Here is a 26,339-nt window from a genome sequence, read left to right as displayed (position 1 = left end):
GACGATATTTAAACTATATATTAATCATGTATAGATTTTTAGAAATTATTTTGAGTCAAATTTACTTTTGTTGACTTTTGCATATTAGTCTCGAGCATTAGGATTGTGGTACACTATGACTTGACCTAATTTGTTAGACAAATATTGACCAACACATAAATATATATAATTAATTTAGGTTCGTGAATCCGAGGCCAACCTTGCACTTGTTCAATGACGTTATATGTATTTTTACTACGAAATACAGTATGGTGAGTTTCATTTGCCTTTTTACCCTTTATATTTTTGGGACTGAGAATACATGCGCTTTTATAAATGTTTGACGAAATAGACACAATTAATTGAAACTACATTCTATGGTTGAATTATCGAAATCGAATATGCCCCTTTTTATTAAAGTCTGGTAATCTAAGAATTAGGGAACAGACACCCTAATTGACGCGAATCCTAAAGATAGATCTATTGGGCCTAACAAACCCCATCCAAAGTACCGGATGCTTTAGTACTTCGAAATTTATATCATGTTTGAAGGAGGATCCCGGAATGATAGGGGATATTCTTATATGTATCTAGTTAATGTCGGTTATCAGGTGTTCACCATATGAATGATTATTTTTGTCTCTATGCATGGGACGTATATTTATGAGAACTGGAAATGAAATTCTTGTTGTCTATTAAAATGATGAAAATAAATGATTATGATAAACTAATGAACTCACCAACCTTTTGGTTGACACTTTAAAGCATGTTTATTCTCAGGTGTTAAAGAAATCTTCCGCTGTGCATTTGCTCATTTTAAAGATATTACTTGGAGTCTTTCATAGCATATTTTGAAGAACGTTGCATTCGAGTCATTGAGTTCATCAAAGATTATTATTAAATCAATTTATAGTTGGATAGTGGATATTATGAAATGGTATGCATGCCTGTCAATTTTCAATGTAAAGAAAGTTTGTCTTTTAAAAACGAATGCAATGTTTGTAAAATGTATCATATAGAGGTCAAATACCTCGCAATGTAATCAACTATTGTGAATCATTTATGATGTATATGAACGGGTCCTTTCAGTTGGTATCAGAGTGGTGGTCTTAGCGAACCAGGTCTGCATTAGTGTGTCTAACAGGTAGTTGTTAGGATGCATTAGTGAGTCTGGACTTCAACCTAGTAATTGTTAGGATATATTAATAAGTCTGGACTTGAACCTGGTCTGCATGTCAAAAGTTTTGCTTATCATTTCTTGTCAAAAATTATCTGCTTATCATTCTTAGTCTAGACACATCTTACTGCATTGATTGCATGAATAGTGTATAGACAAAATTCATATCTTAGCGTATCTGCTAAATCATATCTTAGCGTATCTGTTACTGTAGACTTTATCTGACACGTTTCCTTAATTCTCTTCGTAATCTATGGAATCTTCTGTACTATGTACAGGTATTCTATGTAATTAGAATATCATCCGATATCCGAAAATCATTTCATATCGAAAAATCCTTTATTCAATCGTACGCAATGGAACTCACAACTAGTTCAAGTCCCTCGGATTCCGATATGGAGTCCCACTTCAGCTCTGAAAACAGCGTCACCAGAATGAATCAATCAATCAGCCATCCCCAATTCATCTGATGAGTTCGTAGTCTATTAAATCAATGGAGACAAGAAGAAGGTGATCCTTTCCACCAACCAAATTCACCTTTTGGCAAAGAACCTGAAACACTTACCGGTGAATCTATTAGAAACACCATTTTCACCCTCATTTTCCGAATATCTCGCCATGATTATATACTAGCTCAAATTCAAAACCTTATTCACTCGCTCGTTCCTACCGACAATCATCCCGGAGTAATAAGTCAACGAGCTTCGCACCCGAGTTGTAGCTTTGAAAAATATGGTGCAAAACGTACCAGCTTCAGCAACATTACCACCACCAACAGCAACATCCGCATCCCAAGCCTCAATTTCACAATCTGTTCTACGAACATCAACATCATACGCACCACAGATACCAAGGAGTACCAACAGCAATGAACGATGAAGTATTGATCCATAACTTCATTAATATTCTGCGAAGAATATGTGGTTCCTAATAGTTTTAGATATTACTTATTCTAGCTCAAACTGAAAAGCTAATGAGATTAATATCATAATTAACTCATTAAATCTATGATTACATCCGAAGAAAATATATATGTACATATGTTTTCATAAAGATTGTGATTAAAAATTCTCTTGTACAAACTGTTAATGGTGAAAATATTTTAACGGGTAGGTAATACCCGAGGAATATATAGATTTCACAATAATAAGTTACACAGTATATTCTTCGAATCTGATTCAACAGTCATTTCCTATACTACTTACATCCACAGATATATGAATCTGTTCACCACAGAATAACCATTTCCATTCAAATTTCATACTTGGATTTTGACCTATCAGAATCCAACAAGTGGCATAATGAAGAAAACATTTGACGGAATAAAATTTGTTAGAAACAAGCAAATTAACTATGAGAAATTTTGTTAAGAATCCAAGCTAACAAAATCCTAGCTAACTGTTCCTAGCTAACTGTGGACTAATCAACTGAGGACTACCAACAGTGGACAATTAAAATGAATTAAAAATATTAATTATAACATATGAAACTAAACAATTCTTCAAGCTTGCCACTTGATTTCATCTTAAACCTCATTTGTATATTGACGATTACAATCCGCGTTCAAACCTTTCGTAATTCTTGAAAACACCTCAATCGGAAGGATGAACCAATCGCACTTCATCTACGAAAGAAAAGATTTACGCATATAGTTATGCACCTGTAAAATTATCGGAACCTGTATAAACGTTTAACGCGTAACTGTGCGAATTCCTTTAGTGTTATTATTACCAAAAATAACCTTGCAACTCCTATTCGAGATAGCCAGTTTTGTCACGGCTCCAGCAAGTCAACTTCAACTTTTCGTTTGAAACAACCTTATTATGAACTTGAAATATATGTGTGCTCTTTTATCGTTACCGATGAACCTTTTATATTCCACCATATTATCATCAACGTTTAATCATCTAAAAACACCATTCTCCTGAAACCATCTCGGATTGATAACCAACAATTCAAAAATGGCTGCATTAAATGCAGAGGAAACAGTAAAAATTATATATGGCTTAAATGGCCAAGGGTTTTATGATAAAGAATGGAGTATTGGAAACACTCAATAGAAAATTTAGTACCGAAAATCGGATTATGCGAAACTATGAAGGAAGCCGTGGACAAATCACAAAGAATAAGTTTGACTTCAAAGAATCCAAATGGTTCAGTATCTGCTGAAGTTATTAACGAATACCTTGCTTATGACTCAAAACCGTTACGGACAAATCTTCCTCATCATCCATCGATATTAGAAATTCTAAGATATCATCATATCTTTCATTGTAAATATCCTCAATATTTCTGAAGATATCTTCATAAATATTCTCGTCCGATATTAATTATCTCTCCGCTCTATCTGTTTTACATCATAAAAGAAACTATTTTAGTTTCTAAATTTTAAAACCTTCTAGTTTAAAGTATGAATGCTTTTGAAGTAGTGTTGGGAACTGATGCATGAGTTAGTATAATATAATGACACTTGATCAACGTGATTATATTACAGTAATTCATGCTGAGTTTCTAATGGAACGTGATGACTCACAGAACAATACCATCATCATGTGCCATTTACACAACTCTTACATTCTACTCAATCTCTAAACATATTAAGAACATATCTTATTGATAGTTCTATCTTATCGGATATTCTGGTAATTTGACAAATCAAGATCGTGCCATTACGATTCCTTTCTTAGAACATTAACTATGTTCATTCCGAATTTCATATCTGCAAATTCTGGACCATTATTCGCTTGACTTAGAGTCAAGAAGAGAATAAAACGGCAAAGAGCTCCGAAATATAAGGAAGGATATAAAGCCCAATGACAACACCGAAATTACAAACCGTGTATATCAATGAGTATAGCAATATAAAGACATGGGAGAATTAAAAACACTATAAATCTAAGAAAATCGTAGAAGTAGACAGCTTCCTCTGGTGACAGATGAAAAAGAAGAATGACAGATACAAAGGTCAGGAATATATTCAGAATTAGAACCGGATAGAGCATATTGATGAATGTTGTAGAAATATGATTTGGGAAAGAAAGAATAAAAGGTGTGGATTGTAAGGAAACAACGGGGGTGGATTTATAGTAAAATATCCGACAGACCAATCGAAACAGATTATTGCATTTAATCAAAGAAGATCTTGATTTCCTAAATCGCCGAAGAAACCAAATCTTATTACGAAGATTTTCTTCAAATTCCTTGAAATCTGGGAATCAATCATATCTACGTCAAATGATAAGATGAATCTACACTTACTCATTTCACTCTTCTATGTTAGCTTCATTCGTACTCTTCATATAAATGGATTGTTTATCCAAATTATTCGCTGATGATAAAACTCTAATTTTCAGCCCGTATGCATCATGAAAACATACTTATTATCATACACGACCTTTTCACTCAAATTTCGGGATGAAATTTCTTTAACGGGTAGGTACTGTGACAACCCGGAAATTTCCAACCAAATTTAAACTTTAATCTTTATATGTTTCCGACACGATAATCAATATTTGTTAAGTTAAATTTCAAGAATTTTAAACTATGTTCATACATTCATTCAACCTCGAACAAGTTTCAACGATTAACGAACCATTAAACGAATATGATTATATATGTATATGTGTATATATATTATAACTTGAAACGTAAACAAAATATTAGATTAAATACTTTATATGATTGTATCTGTTTCAAAATATTTATCAATGGAATTAGAAGATAAGATCAAATGATTGAATTATCAGATATATTGAATTATGATTACAAGTCTCTGTTGAAAGGCCCACGTTGATTTGAGAAATCTTTCCATTTTAACAATATTTGGAAAATGGTAAAGTGATTTATAAATAAGAACAAATTGTCAATCATTGAGAACTAGACAAAGGATAGTGGAAGATTGAATCTCATAAAGACTCGATTGATCTATTTAGTTTTAAACGTACAAAAACGTTTTCAGTTTAAAAAGAACTTTATTATTAAAACGTATATAACTTTTATAAATCTAGAACCACTTTTGACAACTCATTACTTAACTAGTATGATAAAGATAACGATATTTATATTTTATTTTATTAAATATATATAACGATTTAAATTAATATTATATATATTTATACGCATATTATACGTACATAGTTTTATACTTTTAATATACTTAAACTTTACCTTTACTTTATTTTTACTTTACTTTAACTTTAATAATTCACTTTAATAATTCATACTTTAATAATTCACTTTAATAATTCATACTTTAATAATTCACTTTAATAATTCATACTTTAATAATTCACTTTAATAATTCATACTTTAATAATTCACTTTAATAATTCAAAAATCTATTATAAATAGAATTCAATAGGTTTCATTATTTCATAGAAACTTGAAAATATTTTTCTATAAACTCTCTCAATCGATTTATATATATATATATATTTACTCCGTATTATTTCAAGATATTATTAGTATACATAAAATATTACGACGGAGTGCTGTCCGAGTGATTTCAAAATTGTTTTTCGAGTAGGATAGGATTAAGGAAATTATGGGTTATAGCTATGAAGGTGATTGAGTATGGTTCATGGGTATGCTCATGAGGTCAATATAGTGTTTATCATTTCTGTTGCGTCTACGTACCTTTCCTGCAATATTGAATCTCAATATTGATACGTGAGTACTCATAATTTAACTTTTACATACTAATAGTGTATCCCTAACTAGTGCTCGAGTATTTAGGATTATGCATGCTTGTACTTTTGATATTGCCCATAGACAGGTTAGGTTGAATCTTGAATTAGTTACACTTGCGGTTGAGATAAGGTATAAGATATGCATATCCTTGGAAAGCTAGCGAAAAATTAAGAACTTTTTCTTTAGATATCGAATGGTTTCGATGAACGGATTAGAAGTTATAATCAATTGAATTTTCGATATTTTTATTAAAAATGATTATTATTATCGTCGTTTTTATCGTCGTTCTAGTTTTATCTTATTATTATCATTATTATTATCTTTATCAATAAAATGGATTTATCATTAAAAATTGTTATTTTTTTTTATTATTACTATCGTTATTATCTTTAAAGTTATAATTAGTATTATTATTATTATCCAATTATTATTATTATTATTATTATTATTATTATTATTATTATTATTTTTATTAGTATTATTATTATTATTATCATTATTAATATATATATCATTATTTAAAAATGGTTATTGTTATTATTATTATTACTATATTATCATTAAGATAATTATTAGTATTATCGTTAATAATGTTATAGTAACTATCATTATTAATATTAGTGTAATTAAAACAAATATTTGTAACACCTAATTATTTTGATTACTATTATTATCATTATTATGAACAGGATATAAAAGACGATTAAAAGCTATTAAACGAAATGATTAGGAAATAATGAGTAAGAGTATCATGATGAAATTAAAATATTATAAGATATTGATTTAGATAAAATTATCGTTCTTATTATTTTTATCATTACTATTATTATTAAAAGTATCGTTAGTATTAAAACTATCATTTTAACAAAAATTATCATTTTAATAGAAATGTCATTATTACTATAAAATATCATTATTATTATTATTTTAAATAGAATTATTATTTTAAAGATAATATTAAAAATTATTGTAAATATTAAAGTTATCATAATTAGAATTATCGTTTTATCATAATGTCATCTTAGTAATTATAAATATTGATATTTTTATAATAATAATTATTATTACAAAATAATACAACTTTTACTTACTATCATTATAGATATTATTTTATCAAATAAATAAGTGATACAAACATATTTTACTACGTGTAATAACTTACTTTAATAATACCTATCACATTATCTTTATGATATTAAATGAACCCTATAAATTTTATTACTTAATATATATAAAAGTATATTTTATTATATAAATTTAATATAAAATTTTATTTATTAATAAATAAATTATATTATTTACTCTAATAAATCTTTTAAAAATATTTAAAAATATAAAACGACGATATTTAAACTATATATTAATCATGTATAGATTTTTAGAAATTATTTTGAGTCAAATTTACTTTTGTTGACTTTTGCATATTAGTCTCGAGCATTAGGATTGTGGTACACTATGACTTGACCTAATTTGTTAGACAAATATTGATCAACACATAAATATATATAATTAATTTAGGTTCGTGAATCCGAGGCAAACCTTGCACTTGTTCAATGACGTTATATGTATTTTTACTACGAAATACAGTATGGTGAGTTTCTTTTGCCTTTTTACCCTTTATATTTTTGGGACTGAGAATACATGCGCTTTTATAAATGTTTGACGAAATAGACACAATTAATTGAAACTACATTCTATGGTTGAATTATCGAAATCGAATATGCCCCTTTTTATTAAAGTCTGGTAATCTAAGAATTAGGGAACAGACACCCTAATTGACGCGAATCCTAAAGATAGATCTATTGGGCCTAACAAACTCCATCCAAAGTACCGGATGCTTTAGTACTTCGAAATTTATATCATGTTCGAAGAAGGATCCCGGAATGATAGGGGATATTCTTATATGTATCTAGTTAATGTCGGTTATCAGGTGTTCACCATATGAATGATTATTTTTGTCTCTATGCATGGGACGTATATTTATGAGAACTGGAAATGAAATTCTTGTGGTCTATTAAAATGATGAAAATAAATGATTATGATAAACTAATGAACTCACCAACCTTTGGTTGACACTTTAAAGCATGTTTATTCTCAGGTATTAAAGAAATCTTCCGATGTGCATTTGCTCATTTTAAAGATATTACTTGGAGTCTTTCATAGCATATTTCGAAGAACGTTGCATTCGAGTCATTGAGTTCATCAAAGATTATTATTAAATCAATTTATAGTTGGATAGTGGATATTATGAAATGGTATGCATGCCTGTCAATTTTCGATGTAAAGAACGTTTGTCTTTTAAAAACGAATGCAATGATTGTAAAATGTATCATATAGAGGTCAAATACCTCGCAATGTAATCAACTATTGTGAATCTTTTATAATGTATATGAACGGGTCCTTTCATTAACAAAATTCGTAACAGTATTGTTCTTATACATACGCGTTTCGCGTGTCTATATACGCGTTCCGCGTATGTTTTGGGACTACGCGTTTCGTGTAAAGTTATACACGATCCGCGTAAGTTTTATCCGATGTGACAAAACAGTAGTATTTAACTGAAGGAGATTAATTTAAATTTTTAATTTTCTGAATACTAATACGTAAAAAAAAATAATAATAATTATTTGCAATATATAAATGGGAGTGTTCACTTAAATGTTTCACCTCTAGATCCATGGATTGTTTTGAATTTAAGCCCTATTAAAATGTTTTAATATACAACTTTATATTTTCTTTCGAATATATAAAGTTACGACTAACTAAATTAAATCTAATTTTCATTTGATCTTATTTAGATAGTTTACTATTCTCAAGTATTTAAATTGAGACCTAACCCAGTTTAACTTTCGCCAAAACTCAAATCATAATGGTTTCCCTTTTTACAATTTCACTATTATATAATTAATGATATTACCCAAACCACCGAACTTTATTTCTAAATTAGTGTTAATAACTTATTCATAAGTTCGTCTAAATCATTTTTAATGTTAGAGCTTAATTTATATAAATAAAAATAACTTTCGTTATTTGAATCTAATAAATTAAGTGACAAGGGTTAAATATCTAAGTACATAATAATGGTTCTTTTAATTAGGCTCAATGTTAAAAATACTTAAGTTACATTTTAATATTTACAAATGATAACAATCCATTTCACTAGGGCTCTACATTTAAGTAAACATTATGGAAACTTAGCTACTCATTATCCTAGGGTAAACATAAAAATATAAGTATACAAACATAATAATAACGATAAAAATTGATAACGATAATTTTAATAGAATAAACTTACGAAAATCTTCATTTTCATTAACTTCAAATGGTAGAAAATTATAATAACAACACCCTTGCACTCGAACAATAATAACCTTAATCACGAACAATACACCCTTAATATTGAAACTATCCTAATTCTTGAAACTTGAAATTAATTTGAAGTGAAATAAAAATAAAATGATACGGAGTATTAGAAATAACAAAGACACTGGTAAAAATTATTTATTTGTGATGATCTCCCTCTGCTCTCTGTGTATCCTCTCTATTTAATGCACTTGTAGTAGTAGTAGGTAATCTTCAAACTTCGATCTATATTTTTGCTTCTTTTTTCTGTAAAGGACTGGAAAAGAATAGTAATTAACTCAAAAGCCACCGTCCCATTTGCTGTTGGATCTGTATTTTTCTATTTAAAATTGAAGGAGTGCATCTTGTAGTGTGTAAAGTTTGTTTCCAGCATAAAAGAAATATTATTATACTTTAAAAACAGTCATCCCATGTGAACTTGAATCTGGATCTGGTCACAACATTACGCGTTTCGCGTAGGAAATCACACGTTCCGCGTAAGAGTAAAATGAAATCTGGAAATGTGTCACAACATTACACGTTCCACGTGGATCCTTACGCGATCCGCGTTAGTGTAAACAGCATTTTTTTAATTTAATGTTTTCTGTTGATCCCTTGTTAGACGTTGTTTAGACATTTATACTGACTTGAACATTTGTTTTAACTATTTTTCTTCGGTCTTCTTCGTTCTTCAATTCGGATATATGTTTTCTCGATAAATATTTTGGTTTAAATCGACGTTTATTCTCTTTTCTTCGGTCTTTACGCTCGTGTTTACTTTAGTCGTTTTTCTCGTGAAATATGCAATTGAATGTCTTCATAAACGGTAAAAGCCTATGAAATATAAATGATATTGCGCTGAAATATATATATGTTTAGAGCAATATCAAAATACCCCACACTTGAAGTTTGCTTGCCCTCAAGCAATACAGCTTAAAAAAATTGAAATGTTTGTAATATAACATTCCACATGAATCACACTTTTTCTTTCAAATTTTTTTTTTCTTTTTTTTCTCTTTTTTTCTCTTTTTTTTCTTTTTTTTACACACACACCACACGAATTGAAAACACACGCTTTATGAAACACATTGGAAACAATACACAATATTTATTGGATCACACGCACACTACACAAAATGAAATTCTGACAACAGAAACAAAGTTGAAACTCGTGATTAAGGTTTAAAAATTTGGATCCTTAGGGAAAATTGGACCTTGTGAAAACGTTTATTGATTTTTTAAAATATCATGCTAGTTTTTAAACTAGACACGTTTTCCGGTTTTAACCTCAAATTCCGGTTGAGGGTAACTGAAAACCGAAGCCTCAGTCGGTGAGTAGCAAGCTATCCGCCCCCATGATTATAGTATCATGGAACTCTTTACCGGGCGCCCCCCGACGCGATATGTCTATCGGTCTTTTACGACAATTTGTACATTTCAATTCAAGGGTTAAAACTGCAAAGACTGAGCTATCGTGCGGGACAGATCCTGCTCCAGCTTATACACCGTAATCGGTCTTGCACTGGATAGCGACTCGGATTTACCCTACCAAGTTTATTTTCGGGTTTGAAAGTTCAAGACTTTCTCTTCCCACGGTACTTTTATATCATGATATGATATTAGTATGAAATGATATAGTTTAGGAAGTATGCTATACCAAGTAAAACGACATTCGGAAGACTTTACTTCCTTTAAGGATGGACTTGATTCATCCTTTATTACTCGCATCAATGGATACTCAGATTTATACATTCCAAAGTAATGATATCTGCAATAAACTTCATAGAAACACGTGATAAATGGTTCTAAACATATGATTTTATAAATTCTGTTCTACTTGGTATTCTTTTATATGTTTTAATCAAATAAACTTATGCATTTTTAATGTATGGAGACGATAATTTCGGTTTTTTTTTTTTTTTGACACCTAATCTTTAATCGCTCATAATTACATTAAAAATTGACTAGATGTATTTGTTTAAAAATTTTCAAAATTTTCGTAAAAACCACTAAGTTATAAGTTCTCGAGAATTTATATATTCCCACCCCACACTTAAGATTATGTAATGCCATCATTACATAAAACTAGATAAAATGTATAAATTTGAGAGGACAAAAAGTGTAAAGGTAGTTAGAACTTCCTTGGTTAAAAATTGAAGATCGTAAAATGATTATCCTATGAACATATCCAATCCCTTTTATCACAATAATACTTTCGTGTTTCGTTACGTCGAATATCTCATCATCGTAAGTACCTGTCAACAAATATGTTAATCACACACAAGATGGGGTTGACCTTCAATAGTACAAAATTTTTACCCCACACTAAATTTTTTTTTTTTAAATAATAGTAAAAGAAAATATTTAACACACACCATTAAAATTATTTTTTTACAAACAAGAGAAAAAAAAATAAAATAAATTGTTTTAAAACTAGAACTAGAAAAACGGCCATATTGGGCCTCCTTGATTTTCTTCTTCCTGTTGCTGACGCTGCTGCTGTTCATTTTGGCGTTGTTGTTCATAAAAACGCCGATAAGCTTCCTGACTGGCAGCTAGAGCAGCATTGGAGTCATAAGGTGGAGGGGGAGGATCACCGGGTGCTTGCCATGGGGTGTATGAGGGAAAAACTGAAGGTGCGTAATTCTGTGGGTTAGCTGCGTATAGATATGCCTGATGATGTGCCCACTCAAGTTGTGCTTCCTGACCCCTTTGATCATATCGGATGTTTTCTAAAATATTACCCTGATCTAGTTGGGTTTGCCTCACATCCCCTAATTGCCGAGACAAACTAGTATACTGATCTTCTGATCTCTTTCACCAATTTTCATATGAGTTCCTTACATCTAAACTCAATGAATTAAATGAATTCTGTAACATATCGAAATCAGAAGTACCTACATTAGATGAACTAGCCTGATCTGGTTGTCTCCGTCTTCTCCTAGTTTCTCGCTCAGGTTCATCATCTTCTTCTATAGGAGCGGGAGCAACAACTTCTTGTCATCTTAAACTACGTACTCCACCCCTCACTTGTATAGCTTTTGCGGTTTTATAAACATCCAATCCTAAACTTCTAACACCTTGATCTACAGGTATGATCGGTTGTACGGATTCACTCGGGTCGAGTCCGAACCAGTTCCCTAAACAAGTGATATAATGACCCCCCGACATCTCACTTGATCCTCGAGCACCTTTACCTACATGTCCCAAGAAGTAGGCAACTCCATAGGGTATACTAACAAAAGTCTCCCTATCTCGAATCACATCTAAATACCAAAGGTCAGTATAATTAATTTTATCTGTATTTCCAAATGCCCTTTGGTTTATTGTGTTCGCTATAAATTTGTGAATTATTCTAAACCGAACATCAATAATCTTTTGATATGATTCTTGCCCGGCCTCATATGTATTCCTACGAGTAAAGGATTGCCAAACTGCCCTAGCATCATAGATACCGGTATATCTAGCACCAGTAAAAATATACTCCCTAAAACCGGAGTCATCATCTCATCGATGGTGTAAATGCCTAATGCGGTAGTCACGTTGCTTAAGGACATTCTTCTATCTATCCCACCCAGCCTAAATTGTAGAAAATTCGTATCATCGATATTTTCTGGGTGTAGGTTCATCCTAACAGTAGAATAGAATTCTAAGCACCATTCTTTATATACAGGACGAGTTAAACTGAACAACCTCTCAAAATCATTAAAAACCATAGTTACCCCAAATTCGTTCGTGAATCTTTGATTTAAAATCTCCCTGATTTGTGTATCTAAGTTAACCGGCGGTCCTAAGGGAGCCCAATCTACAATGTAAACCGGAGAGGTTTCTCTATGGATCAAAGATAGTAAGTCTTTACCTTTTGTACAAAAAGTTGATGTGCTGAAACTATACCTTTATTTTTGAACGGATTTGAGTTGTTTTGTTACACGAATTGATTTATTGTATATATGGTGTTTTAATGAATTCGGGTGGATTTCACACACATATATAGGAAACTAGTCCTATCCGCGTAGTTTAGTTTTATAGGTAAATCCGACTCGTTCCACAGGGAGATGGAGTGTTTAATGGTTTTTAATAGTATTTGAAGTTAAACTAATTTAAAGAGGGTTTTGGATTAGGAATTATATAATATAACAATAATGAAAAATAACTTAATTAAACTAACTTACTTTATAAATAAAATTACAAGATTACAGGATTTATAATCATTAAATTAAAAGTGAACTAAATGAAATTATACTATTTGTAAAAAGCAATTGTATTACTGAATGGTAATAAGTAAAACAATAACTTGCAATAAAACTAAATGATTAGGAATTTGTTTTAAACAATAAAATAAAATATAAATTTATTTAAATTAACTAAATAATAAGTTTTAATTAAATTAAAGATGGATGAAAGGAAATTATAATAATTAAACTAATTATAGATTAAATACTTTAAAGTAATAATAAAGATTTTAATTAAAACTTGGAATTTAACAAAATTCGTAACAGTACTGTTCTTATACGTACGAGTTTCGCGTGTCTATATAAGCGTTCCGCGTATGTTTTGGGACTACGCGTTTCGTGTAAAGTTATACACGATCCGCGTAAGTTTTATCCGATGTGACAAAACAGTAGTATTTAACTGAAGGAGTTTAATTTAAATTTTTAATTTTCTGAATACTAATACGTAAAAATAATAATAATAATTATTTGCAATATATAAATGGGAGTGTTCACTTAAATGTTTTACCTCTAGATCCATGGATTGTTTTGAATTTAAGCCCTATTAAAATGTTTTAATATATAACTTTATATTTTCTTTCGAATATATAAAGTTACGACTAACTAAATTAAATCTAATTTTTATTTGATCTTATTTAGATAGTTTACTATTCTCAAGTATTTAAATTGAGACCTAACCCAATTTTAACTTTCGCCAAAACCTAAATCATAACGGTTTCCCTTTTTACAATTTCACTATTATATAATTAATGATATTACCCAAACCACCGAACTTTATTTCTAAATTAGTGTTAATAACTTATTCATAAGTTCATCTAAATCATTTTTAATGTTAAAGCTTAATTTATATAAATAAAAATAACTTTCGTTATTTGAATCTAATAAATTAAGTGACAAGGGTTAAATATCTAAGTACATAATAATGATTCTTTTAATTAGGCTCAATGTTAAAAATACTTAAGTTACATTTTAATATTTACAAATGATAACAATCCATTTCACTAGAGCTCTAGATTTAAGTAAACACTATGGAAACTTAGCTACTCATTATACTAGGGTAAACATAAAAATATAAGTATACAAACATAATAATAACGATAAAAATTGATAACGATAATTTTAATAGAATAAACTTACGAAAATCTTCACTTTCATTAACTTCAAATGGTAGAAAATTACAATAACAACACCCTTGCACTCGAACAATAATACCCTTAATCACGAACAATACACCCTTAATATTGAAACTATCCTAATTCTTGAAACTTGAAATTAATTTGAAGTGAAATAAAAATAAAATGATACGGAGTATAAGAAATAACAAAGACACTAGTAAAAATAATTTATTTGTGATGATCTCCCTCTGCTCTCTGTGTATCCTCTCTATTTAATGCACTTGTAGTAGTAGTAGTAGGTAATCTTCAAACTTCGATCTGTATTTTTGCTTTTTTTTCTTCTTCTGTAAAGGACTGGAAAAGAATAGTAATTAACTCAAAAGTCACCGTCCCATTTGCTGTTGGATCTGTATTTTTCCATTTAAAATTGAAGGAGTGCATCTTGTAGTGTGTAAAGTTTGTTTCCAGCATAAAATAAATATTATTATACTTTAAGAGCAGTCATCCCATGTGAACTTGAATCTGGATCTGGTCACAACATTACGCGTTTCGCGTAGGAAATCGCACGTTCCGCGTAAGAGTAAAATGAAATCTGGAAATGTGTCACAACATTACGTGTTCCGCGTGGATCCTTACGCGATCCGCGTAAGTGTAAACAACATTTTTTTAATTTAATGTTTTCTGTTGATCCCTTGTTAGACGTTGTTTAGACGTTTATACTGACTTGAGCATTTGTTTTAACTCTTTTTCTTCGGTCTTCTTCGTTCTTCAATTCGGATATATGTTTTCTCGATAAATATTTTGGTTTAAATCGACGTTTATTCTCTTTTGTTCGGTCTTTACGCTCGTGTTTACTTTAGTTGTTTTTCTCGTGAAATATGCAATTGAATGTCTTCGTAAACGGTAAAAGCCTATGAAATATAAATGATATTGCGTTGAAATATATGTATGTTTAGAGCAATATCAATTCCTAATTTTCAGGTATAAGTTGATTACCTTAAAACAGCTGTCTGTATTGAAGTTGCAACTTCAATTGTGTTTTGTATCTTTTGGTTCGAGCACTCGTAGAGTTCGTGACATAGAAACGGGAATCACCTAATGTCACCTCTCATATGGGATTACCGTATACTACAAGGTATATAAACTTCAGTTGTCAATTTTTTCCTTTTGAATTTATTTCTTATTTTATTTTATGTGACATTAAATTTTGTTTTATCTAAATAAGATATCCAAAAGCGAAACATGTGGTGGGTGATGCGGCTTATAGTAGGCAAAGATTGGTAATAGTATTAACAGGAGTAGATTACAGCTTTGTTTGAATATATGTTGTTAGTTGGAGCTATACGGGTCGCTGGAAAAAGCAGTCATATTTGGGTTCTTTCCCGGTTTGTGTATCGCGTCTATAGGTTCCAAAAAGAAGTTCTTTGGTAGATACTGGCATTTAACCTACGCTTTTGTGTTTTACACATTAATTGTTGTTACATTATTTACAGAGTACTGCTCATAATCTACATGAAATAGCTGCCCATCGTACTTTAAGTTCACAGGTCATTAATTTTTCTGAAAGTTAATAGTTAGATCACCACATATATTTTCTAATATACTGCACTTATCAAGAGTTATTAGTATTATTAATAATTAATTTTTTATTATTAATAATTAATTATTAATATTATTAATTGTTAATTAGTAATTTGTTATAATTCAGTAGGCTTATAACTACCTTTAGTGGTTCTTGACTGTAGAAGGTATATAGAGATAGAGATACTGTAAAACAGAGAAAACAAAGGTTGAACAAAAGGTATGAGTAATTGGTTTTTTATTTATAGAAAAATGTACAATGAGAGTTTGGTGGCATTTGGAATCTAGAGAGAGAGTGTTTTGTTAACCAAAAAAATACATCCCATAAACTCTAACTCAACACACCTATTTATACTCAAAAAATATACTATGCAATATCTATAATAATAATAAAATTATCATCCAATTATTACTTTTATAACACTCCCCCTTGGATGATAATTTTATTAGTGAATAACTAGTACTGCCTCGTTAAAAACCTTGCTAAAGAAAACCCTTTGGGATAAAACTTTAGCTAAGGGAAAAAGAGTGCAGCATAGAGTTGACTCCCCCTCAAGTAGGCAACGCCTGAGTTGTTACATCTTCTGAACATGCCTCATGTCAATATTATGAACGTGTGTTCTGAAAATAGCAGTTGGAAGTGCTTTGGTGAAAAGGTCAGCAGAGTTTTTGCTGGACTGAACATATCTCATTTCAATCTGGTTGTCCTTAATGAGATTTTGAGTGTATGAGAAGAATCTAGGGGGTATGTGTTTTGTTCGGTCACTTTTGATATACCCTTCTTTCATCTGTGTTATGCAAGCTACATTATCTTCATAGATAGTTGTTGAACTTTTATTGCGTTCTAGTCCACAAGAATCAGTAATGAGTTGTGTCATTGATCTCAACCAAAAATATTCCCGACTGGCTTCATGTAATGCAATTACTTCGGCATGATTTGATGATGTTGCAACAAGTGTTTGTTTTTGAGAACGTCATGATATTGCGGTACCTCCATTTAGGAATACATATCCATTTTGAGATTTAGCTTTATGTGGATCAGATAAATAACCTGCATCTGCATAACCAACCAAATCTTGTTTTGATTTGTTAGAATAAAATAATCCTAAATCAGTAGTTCCTCGAAGGTATCGAAATATGTGTTTGATCTCATTCCAGTGTCTTTTGGTAGGAGCTGAGCTGAACCTTGCCAACAAATTAACTGCAAAAGAAATGTCAGGTCTTGTACAATTTGTAAGATACATAAGAGCTCCAATTGCACTAAGATATGGTACTTCTGGTCCCAGGATATCTTCATGATCTTCACAGGGACGAAATGGATCAGTGTCAACATTAAGTGATCTAACAACCATAGGAGTACTTAATGGTTTTGCCTTGTCCATATTAAAACGTTTTAAAATCTTTTCAGTATATGTTGTTTGATGTACAAGTAAACCATTAGGCATATGTTCAATTTGTAAACCAAGGCAATACTTGGTTTTTCCGAGATCTTTCATTTCAAATTCTTTCTTTAGAAGTTGAATGGCTTCATGGATCTCTTTATTTGTACCTATGATATTAAGATCATTGACATAAATAACTACGATATATATCTGGTCATTGTTTTTCATAATTAAAACACATGTGCAAATAAGTTTATATGTATACACTTTTCTTATCAAGTAATCACTTAATCCGTTATACTATTGTATCAACCCATATACAAATCTTTGTGATTCAATGGAATACATTTCTTTAGGTTTTGCGTTAGATGTTTCTGATACCTTAAACCCTTCAGGTATATTCATATATATCACTATCAAGTGATCCATATAGATAAGTAGTAACAACATCCATGAGATGCATTTAAGTAACTACCAGGTTGATTAAGTATCTAATAAGTAATTGTATCCATTACATAAGGATAAGTTTTCCTCATAATTCATTCCTGGTCTTTGTGGGAAACCTTGAGTTACAAGTCTAGTTTTGCCTTGTATCTTCATTTGCACATTTCTTTTCGGATAAAAATTCATTTGTATCCCATACGTTTCACATCTTTAAAAGTGATAACGATTGATCCGAAAACTTTTCTTTTATCGAGCGATTCTAATTCAGCTCTTATTGCTCCTTTCCATTGAGCTCAATCATGTCCATTTTGTATATTCAATGACAGATTTTAGTTCCAGATCATCATCTTTATTCATGATGTCATTGTAACATTATATGAAAATATCTCATAGAGATTTTAGTTTCATTTCGGTTCCATAATATTGCATAATTTATCGCAATTTTAGTATTTACATTTATCAATATCCTCTGCAGAAGGAATATTGATTTGTGGTTCTTCTTGAACACTTTCTCTTACCTCATTATCAGCTGATTTTCTTTTTCGAGGATTTTTATCTTCAGAACCAATTGATCTTCCACGTTTGATGCGTGGCAAAGACTCAACAGTGACATTATTGCCAGCTTTTGGAATTTCAGTTCGAGCTGGAGCATTTATCGCTGGTATATATGATTTAGTCACTTTTTTATATCTGTAAATGCATAAAGTAATTAATTTGCAAGTTCTTGCATATGCATTATTTTTGAACTTTCGTTTCACATTCTTTTGTGCGAGTTCAATATACCTTAATTGATGTTCACATCATGAAGCATTATTTTATTTATTTTTCATTTCTCCCCCTAATATAGGGAACAATGTTTCATTAAAGTGACAATCGGCAAAATGTGCTGTAAAACATCACCCGTCATGAGTTCAATATATCTTATGATTGAAGATGTTTCATATCCAACATATATTTCCATCCTTCTTTGAGGAATCATTTATTGTGGTGGTGCAATTAAAAATATACTGCACAGCCAAATGTTCTAAGATGGAAAATATTTGGCTCTCGACCAAAATTAAGTTGGTAATGGAGAATATTTATGACTTGCACTTGGTTTAATGCGAATTAATGTCGCATCATGTAATTTTACATGTCCCCATATAAATATTGAGAGTTTTGTACTCATTTCCAATTGTCTAGTTATTAGCTGCAAGCGTTTATCTATTGATTTAGCTAAACCAATTTTGTGTATGCACATGAGTAACTGGATGTTCAACAACAATCCCTGTAGACATATAATAATCATTCAATACTTGAGATGTTAACTCACCAGCATTATCAAGTCTCATCCTTTTAATGATGTAATCAGAATAATGTGTTCTCAATTTAATAATTTGTGCAAGAAACTTTGCAAATGCCATATTACGGCTTGATAACACACAAACATGAGACCATCCGCTAGATGCGTCTATTAGAATCATGAAATATCAAAATGGTCCACATGATGGATGAATTGGTCCATATATATTCCCTTGAATTCTTTCAAGAAATATTGGTGATTCTTTCTCAATGTGCTTTTCATTAATCACCATATGTGATTTTCATTAATCACCATATGTGTTTTTCATTAATCACTATATGTGCTTTTCATTAATCACTATATGTGCTTTTCATTAATCACCATATGTGATTTTCATTAATCACCATATGTGCTTTTCATCATATATCATTTTCACCATATGCGCTTTTAATCATATGTGCTGCGCTTTTCGTCATATGCACTTTTCATTATATGCGCTTTTAATTATATGCGATGCGCTTTTCATCATATGCGCTTTTTATCATATGCGCTTTTAATCATATGCGCTGCGCTTTTCATCATATGCGCTTTTTATCATATGCGCTTTTAATCCTATGCGCTTTTCGGTGCTACATAGATATTTCTCATTTTCGATTATCATTGACTGATAATCATATCCACTATGATATATATCAGAGAAACTTAACAAATTTCTCTTTGATTTGGGAGAAAACAAGATATTGTTTACCAAAAAATTCGTACCATTTGGTAATATGAAATTTTGCCTTTTTCGTTTCTTATATCAAGTTTGCAAGAGCTGGTATAGTATTTATAATTCCTTCATTTGATTTAAATCAATGAAATATTTCTTAGATTTGATCATAGTGTGTATGTTACTACTATCTGCAATACATAGGTCTTTACCATTTAATTGATGTTGTATTTCTGCAGGATTCATACTAAAACTTCAAATAAGATAAGCAAATAATGAGTTATATTTCAGCAAGATAATCAAATTATATTACCTGCAAACAAGTTATAATCTGAAGTACATGAAAGATAACACTTAATAAAACATATGCGTTATGGTCTAAAACCATTTATTTATGAGTGATACATAAAAAAAAACTAGGCATCTTAGAAAATTCAAACCATTCAAGTCTCAAGGTAGCTCAGGGTTAATTTAATCAAGATTTGTCAACAGATTCACTCTCGTTTTCTTTTCTTTTTGGGACTTATTTGTAGAGCTAAACAAGATGTTCATGTATTCAAGAAATACTAGACTGATGATCCACGTTACCAGATCATTAATAAGAATCTCCGGAATTCTTATAAGAGCGTCTAGTAATATCTTTAATTTTATTCTTTCATGGATCACCGTTATTATTATTATTATTTTATTTTTTTTTTTGATAATTATTAACGTATCTATCTTTGAGTATTTTCCATAATACACTTGGATTTTCGATCATATAATATGTAGATTCTAAGGACTCGTCAATATGTTTGCTAAGAAAAATACTTACTATTGCTTTCTCTTGTTCGGAATAATTGTTATTTTCATTCAGGGTTTCTAAAATACCGTTTGATTCGAGATGTTTTTCTACATTCATAACCCATGTTAAGTAGTTGTTCCCACTTGTTCTAAATGAGCAAATTTAAGCCTTTTCAAATTCGACATTTTCTATTATCAAAAAGATGAATAACATAAATTATAATCATAATCAGCTTCTATTCATAGACAAATAATAAAATGAAATTAGAATCATTTTAAATTCATAAGTAGCAAACAACAGAATAATGGTATGATTACAAATAATAAAACCACAAGGGCAGGATAGAATATAGGTTCACCCGGTGGTATATTAGCAACAATGATGATAGTTAATATGACCAATACAATAGGAAAAATCATCCTTGTGTGAATCATTTTTACAAAAACCTTTTGAGAGTAGTAATCTGAAAAATAAAGATTGATTTGTGAAAATGTGAAAACGGAGATGTTTATTTTATATTTGAAAAATATAGTTGTTGTAACGTCGTCAGTTGACGTTAACAACCGTTATGTATATATGACCGTTGTAACGTCATTAGTTGACGTTAACGAATAAAGTCACTATATCAAAACGCGTATGAGTAATATAAAGGACAAGATTTTTTTTCTTATTTTAACTTTTAAGATTTACTTTTAATAAAAATACAAACTACTTTTTCTTATTTTATCTTTTAAGATTTACTTTTAATAAAAATACAAACTACTTTTTCTTATTTTAACTTTTAAGATTTATACTTTTAATAAAAATACAAACTACTTTTTCTTATTTTAACTTTTAAGATTTACTTTTAATAAAAATACAAACTACTTTTTCTTATTTTAACTTTTAAGATTTACTTTTAATAAAAATACAAACTATTTTTTCTTATTTTAACTTTTAAGATTTACTTTTAAGAATAAACATTAGTATGCATGAAATAAATAATGATTTATTGCATAAGTAATCATAAATGTTAGATAACATATAAAGACCCCATCGTATTCGTATTGATCGGAATTAATCTCGACCCATGGTACCGTGTTGTCAAATGACGTGTTGCGTACATAAAGTACCGTGTTGTCAAATGACGTGTTGCGTACAATCATGAGGTCTTATTAACATAAATATAAATGTTAGTGAAGTTAATAAGAGTTAGATTACAGAAAATATAATTCAGGTGGTATAACCGACCATATATAACTTAAATAACATAAATATAAATGTTAGTGAAGTTAGTAAAAGTTAGATTACAGAAATATAATTCAGGTGGTATAACCGACCATATATAACTTAAATAACATAAATATAAATGTTAGTGAAGTTAGTAAAAGTTAGATTACAGAAATATAATTCAGGTGGTATAACCGACCATATATAACTTAAATAACATAAATATAAATGTTAGTGAAGTTAGTAAAAGTTAGATGTTAGTAAAAGTTAGATTACAGAAATATAATTCAGGTGGTATAACCGACCATATATAACTTAAATAACATAAATATAAATGTTAGTGAAGTTAGTAAAAGTTAGATTACAGAAATATAATTCAGGTGGTATAACCGACCATATATAACTTAAATAACATAAATATAAATGTTAGTGAACATAACTGTAAATGTTAGTATACATAAATAAATGTTAAATAACATAAATGTAAATGTTAGTATACATAAATAAATGTTAGATAACATAAATGTAAATTAGGCGACAGTGTCGACCATATATCATTTAGGTGGTATAACCGACCATATATTAGTTAGGTGGCAGAGCCAACCATATTTAGTATAAATGTTGAGATAATCGTGCTGATAACGTGTTATAATTCAGTAGGCTTATAACTACCTTTAGTGGTTCTTGACTGTAGAAGGTATATAGAGATAGAGATACTGTAAAACAGAGAAAACAAAGGTTGAACAAAAGGTATGAGTAATTAGTTTTTTATTTATAGAAAAATGTACAATGAGAGTTTGGTGGCATTTGGAATCTAGAGAGAGAGTGTTTTGTTAACCAAAAAAATACATCCCATAAACTCTAACTCAACACACCTATTTATACTCAAAAAATATACTATGCAATATCTATAATAATAATAAAATTATCATCCAATTATTACTTTTATAACATAATTAGTATTATTATGATATATTATTTATATGGTTAATGTTAACAAATATATTTGACGACCTTTATTCAGGTGCATATCCATTACACATTTTGCATTTGTTTTTATTGTTTGTTATATGATCTCAGTGTTTTTGGAGCCTTTGATGCTAATGCATACAAATTGATGGAATAAGCCAATGATTTTAGCCTGAAGTTGATGCTAGGTCACAAATTACAAAGGTATCCTTTAAACATATAGGCACTAATTGATTACTACGGATTATAATGTATCGATACAAGAGCAAGGGAAATAAAACATGCCTCAAGCATCGACAGACTTTATCAAGCAAGTGATTTTTTATTCAACGTTAATTTATTCTTATTATTGCAAGTGAAAGTCTCATGATGTATCAATTGTGTTTAGGTATCAGTCTCACAAATGGACAGTTTATGTTAGGAGTGCAACGAATGAGCATTAGCGTGCGATGGTGAAACGAGATGTATTCCTACAAGAGTCTAGCTACCATATCCTCCTCCACCACTGCCTCTGCTGCCACGAGGATATATCGAAATTGATTGTGATCTTTTTGTGAGTATATATCGTTTAAATTTTTGTTACATGTATCACTTAATTTCTTAATATTTCTGTTATCTTTTGGTCGTTATAGCAGTTGTAATTTTCCATCGGTTTGTTTGATTCTTTTAACCATTAGATACTCTTTGTTTGATTTTTTTGTAGGTTTTAATTTTGTGACCAACCATCAGATGGTGTATCGTTTTGTAAGCAACCATTTTTTTGTAACTAATCACCATATGTTTCTTTGAACGGCTATTTGGTGTGCAAGGCTTCTTATATCTATTTGTTTGATTTATTTTTAACATAAGATAGTGTTTGTTTGATTTTTCGTAGGTGATGATTTTGTTCGCAATGATCACACGGTGTTTCTTTGATTTGTAAGTAATATTTTTTATTTTTTTTTTATTTTGTAGGCGATGACCATATGTTGTTTCTTTGATTGGTATTTTGTTGTCTAAGACTTACATCTAGTGGTTATCCGAAGGATAATTGTTTAGTAAACTATATACATACAAACAGTGTAGGCTAATCATTTCATTTTTAAGAGACTGGGGCATTCTATTAAATTTATTTTTAGAAAAGCTTTTTTCTTTGTTTCAGTTTTAACATAACGGTTGTTGATGCAGAAAGAGCACAGGTAAGGGACTAGATCCGGATGTGAACTATGCTCTTTCAAAGTTGTCTACTATAATCTGAATTATTAATATAAACATTTTATTGTCTTCTTCGGTTGTTGCAGGAACGAGTGCTAGCAGAATGTTTTCTTCGAGCCAGAACCATATTGATCAAGTGCTTCCATCATCATTTGTCATTGTTTTTCATTCATACATGTATATATATATATATATATATATATATATATATATATATATATATATATATATATATATAATATGTGAATTGTTAAATTTAGGGAGAAAAATATGACAAGATTATTGCGGTATGCGCTGATGATCCAGAGTACCGGCACTACATTGATATAAGCCAGCTGCCCTCTCATCGTATGGCTGAGATCCGTCGGTTTTTTGAAGATTGTATTCTTTTAAGCTAATTTAATAATAATAATAATATTATGATTGTATACGATATAGAAAGTTAGTTAACATGTTGGTAGGCAAATGCAACAAATTTTCTTAACAAATGTAATAACACAAGAAGAATGAGAACAAAGAGGTTGAGGTTGATGAGTTTCTACCTTCAGCAACTGCTCATGATGCCATCCAATACTCCATGTAAGCTTTCGTTTTAATTAATTTAGCATTTATATAATAATTATAAAATTAAATGATAATTGTAGAAGGGTTGACCCACTTGCTTTAGTCTACCATGTTACAACTTGCTCAGGTACTAATCTTGACCCACTTGCTTTAGTTTAAGGTTCTTTTTAATATGTAATAAAGGGTCAAATGGGTAATAAAATAGTCTGAAAGTGTTAGCTTAATATATTAAACACAATACTTTATTGATTATTTTTGATGTTAAACATGCCAATACTGATGATAAAAGTCATACTGATTATTTTCGATTTTGATTCAAGTTAATGAAAGTCAAAGTGGGTCAATTGACATGTCAATGTTTTTTTTTGTTTTTTTTTTATTTTTTTTTTATTTATTTTTTTTTTGATGTCAGTAATGTCAATTTGGCTTAAACATTATTAATAAAAGTCAAACTGGGTCAAACTGTCAAAGTACGAAAAATTGCTACTTTGGGTTAAACATTCAAAAAATGTATGAAAGCGAAGTCTATAGGTGCTTGGTTCTAATCTCGGAGTAGAATATTTTGTAAGTCTATTGTTAATGGAAGCTGAAAGGGAGTTGTGGTTGTAGCATATTGATGTTGTCCGTAATTGTATTAGTGTTATTTATCTATGGCTGTATATAGAGATACATAAGTATGTAGTTTGTTAATTTTTATAGTATAATGTTTGTGTGCAGGATCATGTACAAAAGGTACTGCAAAGTTATGGTGGTTAGTAAGATGGGAATAGAGTGACTATGGTATGAGTTGTGTGTTAGTGTTACCTATTGGTTAATGTACTAAAATGTGATTTGAGATGCCCTTTTCTTTCTTTTTGTAGGTACAAATATTGAAGATGAATTGAGTAAGTTGAAGCAGCGAAGATGAGTAGGTAGAACTTAGTAATTTGGGTAAATTTGCTTATTATATGGCTGTAATTGTTTTTGGTTGTAGTTTGTATATTATTTTGTGATATGGCTGTCAACAAATGATTGTCGTTTATGGAGGCTATAATTGTTTTTGGTCGTAGTTTGTATGCCCCAAAAACATGAAGTAAAATATGCCGTTTAAATCGATAGCTTACGTTAAAATTGCATAAACCTTAGAGCAGCAACACGCAAACCCTCAACTCTTGTTTTCTCTAAAAGTAACATTTTAATAAAACATGATTCAAAGCTCAACACAGTTAACAAACTAAGGCAACACACTAAAACTGTTGAATTGAGATAATTAAGAAAGTGTAATGTTGTATTGATCAGTTTTTATGTTTACATAACTTGAATTATTTTCTTTTCAATTACAAGGTGTTAGTTTATACACTTTAACTTTTAACAGCTATTTCTACTAAAGGAATGGATCCAATTAAACTTTTGGAACCTCCTTTTACAAATGAGGAAATATTCAGTTTTGATCCGTTGGATGCCTTTGTTGACATGTTGACTTGTGAGTTCTACAAATCAGGAGATGATGAGAGAGTCTTTCTCTGATTCTAGAGTCAAAATTACCAAATATGGTAATTTTGACTTTTGTTGACTTGTTGACTGCATTCTAACACTCCCCTCAAGTTGAACAGTGGGGTTTCCAATGTTTAACTTGTCGAGAACTTCGCTGAAAAGTCTTCCATTGACAGATTTGGTAAGGATGTCGGCTAACTGATCTTCTGAT

At 30.0% G+C, this 26,339-nt stretch overlaps 1 long non-coding RNA gene across 7 annotated transcripts; it reads left to right on the top strand.

Moving 5' to 3' along the window:
• The first annotated feature begins 15,561 nt into the window (after window positions 1-15,561).
• LOC139870716 (uncharacterized) lies at window positions 15,562-25,733 on the top strand. Of its 7 annotated transcripts, none has more exons than XR_011766606.1 (11): window positions 15,697-15,940; window positions 16,028-16,081; window positions 23,009-23,207; window positions 23,286-23,450; window positions 23,601-23,641; window positions 23,772-23,815; window positions 24,039-24,075; window positions 24,178-24,227; window positions 24,352-24,670; window positions 25,373-25,435; window positions 25,516-25,733. It is a non-coding gene; the product is annotated as an uncharacterized lncRNA (long non-coding RNA). The 7 variants fall into 7 exon arrangements; XR_011766609.1 differs by having other exon boundaries at window positions 15,698-16,081; window positions 24,352-24,472; window positions 24,597-24,670; XR_011766605.1 differs by having other exon boundaries at window positions 15,703-16,081; window positions 24,352-24,472; window positions 24,594-24,670.
• Window positions 25,734-26,339: the final 606 nt, after the last annotated feature.

This window comes from Rutidosis leptorrhynchoides, chromosome 1 (genome assembly GCF_046630445.1).
Source record: "Rutidosis leptorrhynchoides isolate AG116_Rl617_1_P2 chromosome 1, CSIRO_AGI_Rlap_v1, whole genome shotgun sequence".
Lineage (NCBI taxonomy): Eukaryota > Viridiplantae > Streptophyta > Magnoliopsida > Asterales > Asteraceae > Rutidosis > Rutidosis leptorrhynchoides.
The sequence above is the reverse complement of the archived record's forward strand: the minus strand, read 5'-3'. Positions and strand labels throughout refer to the sequence as shown.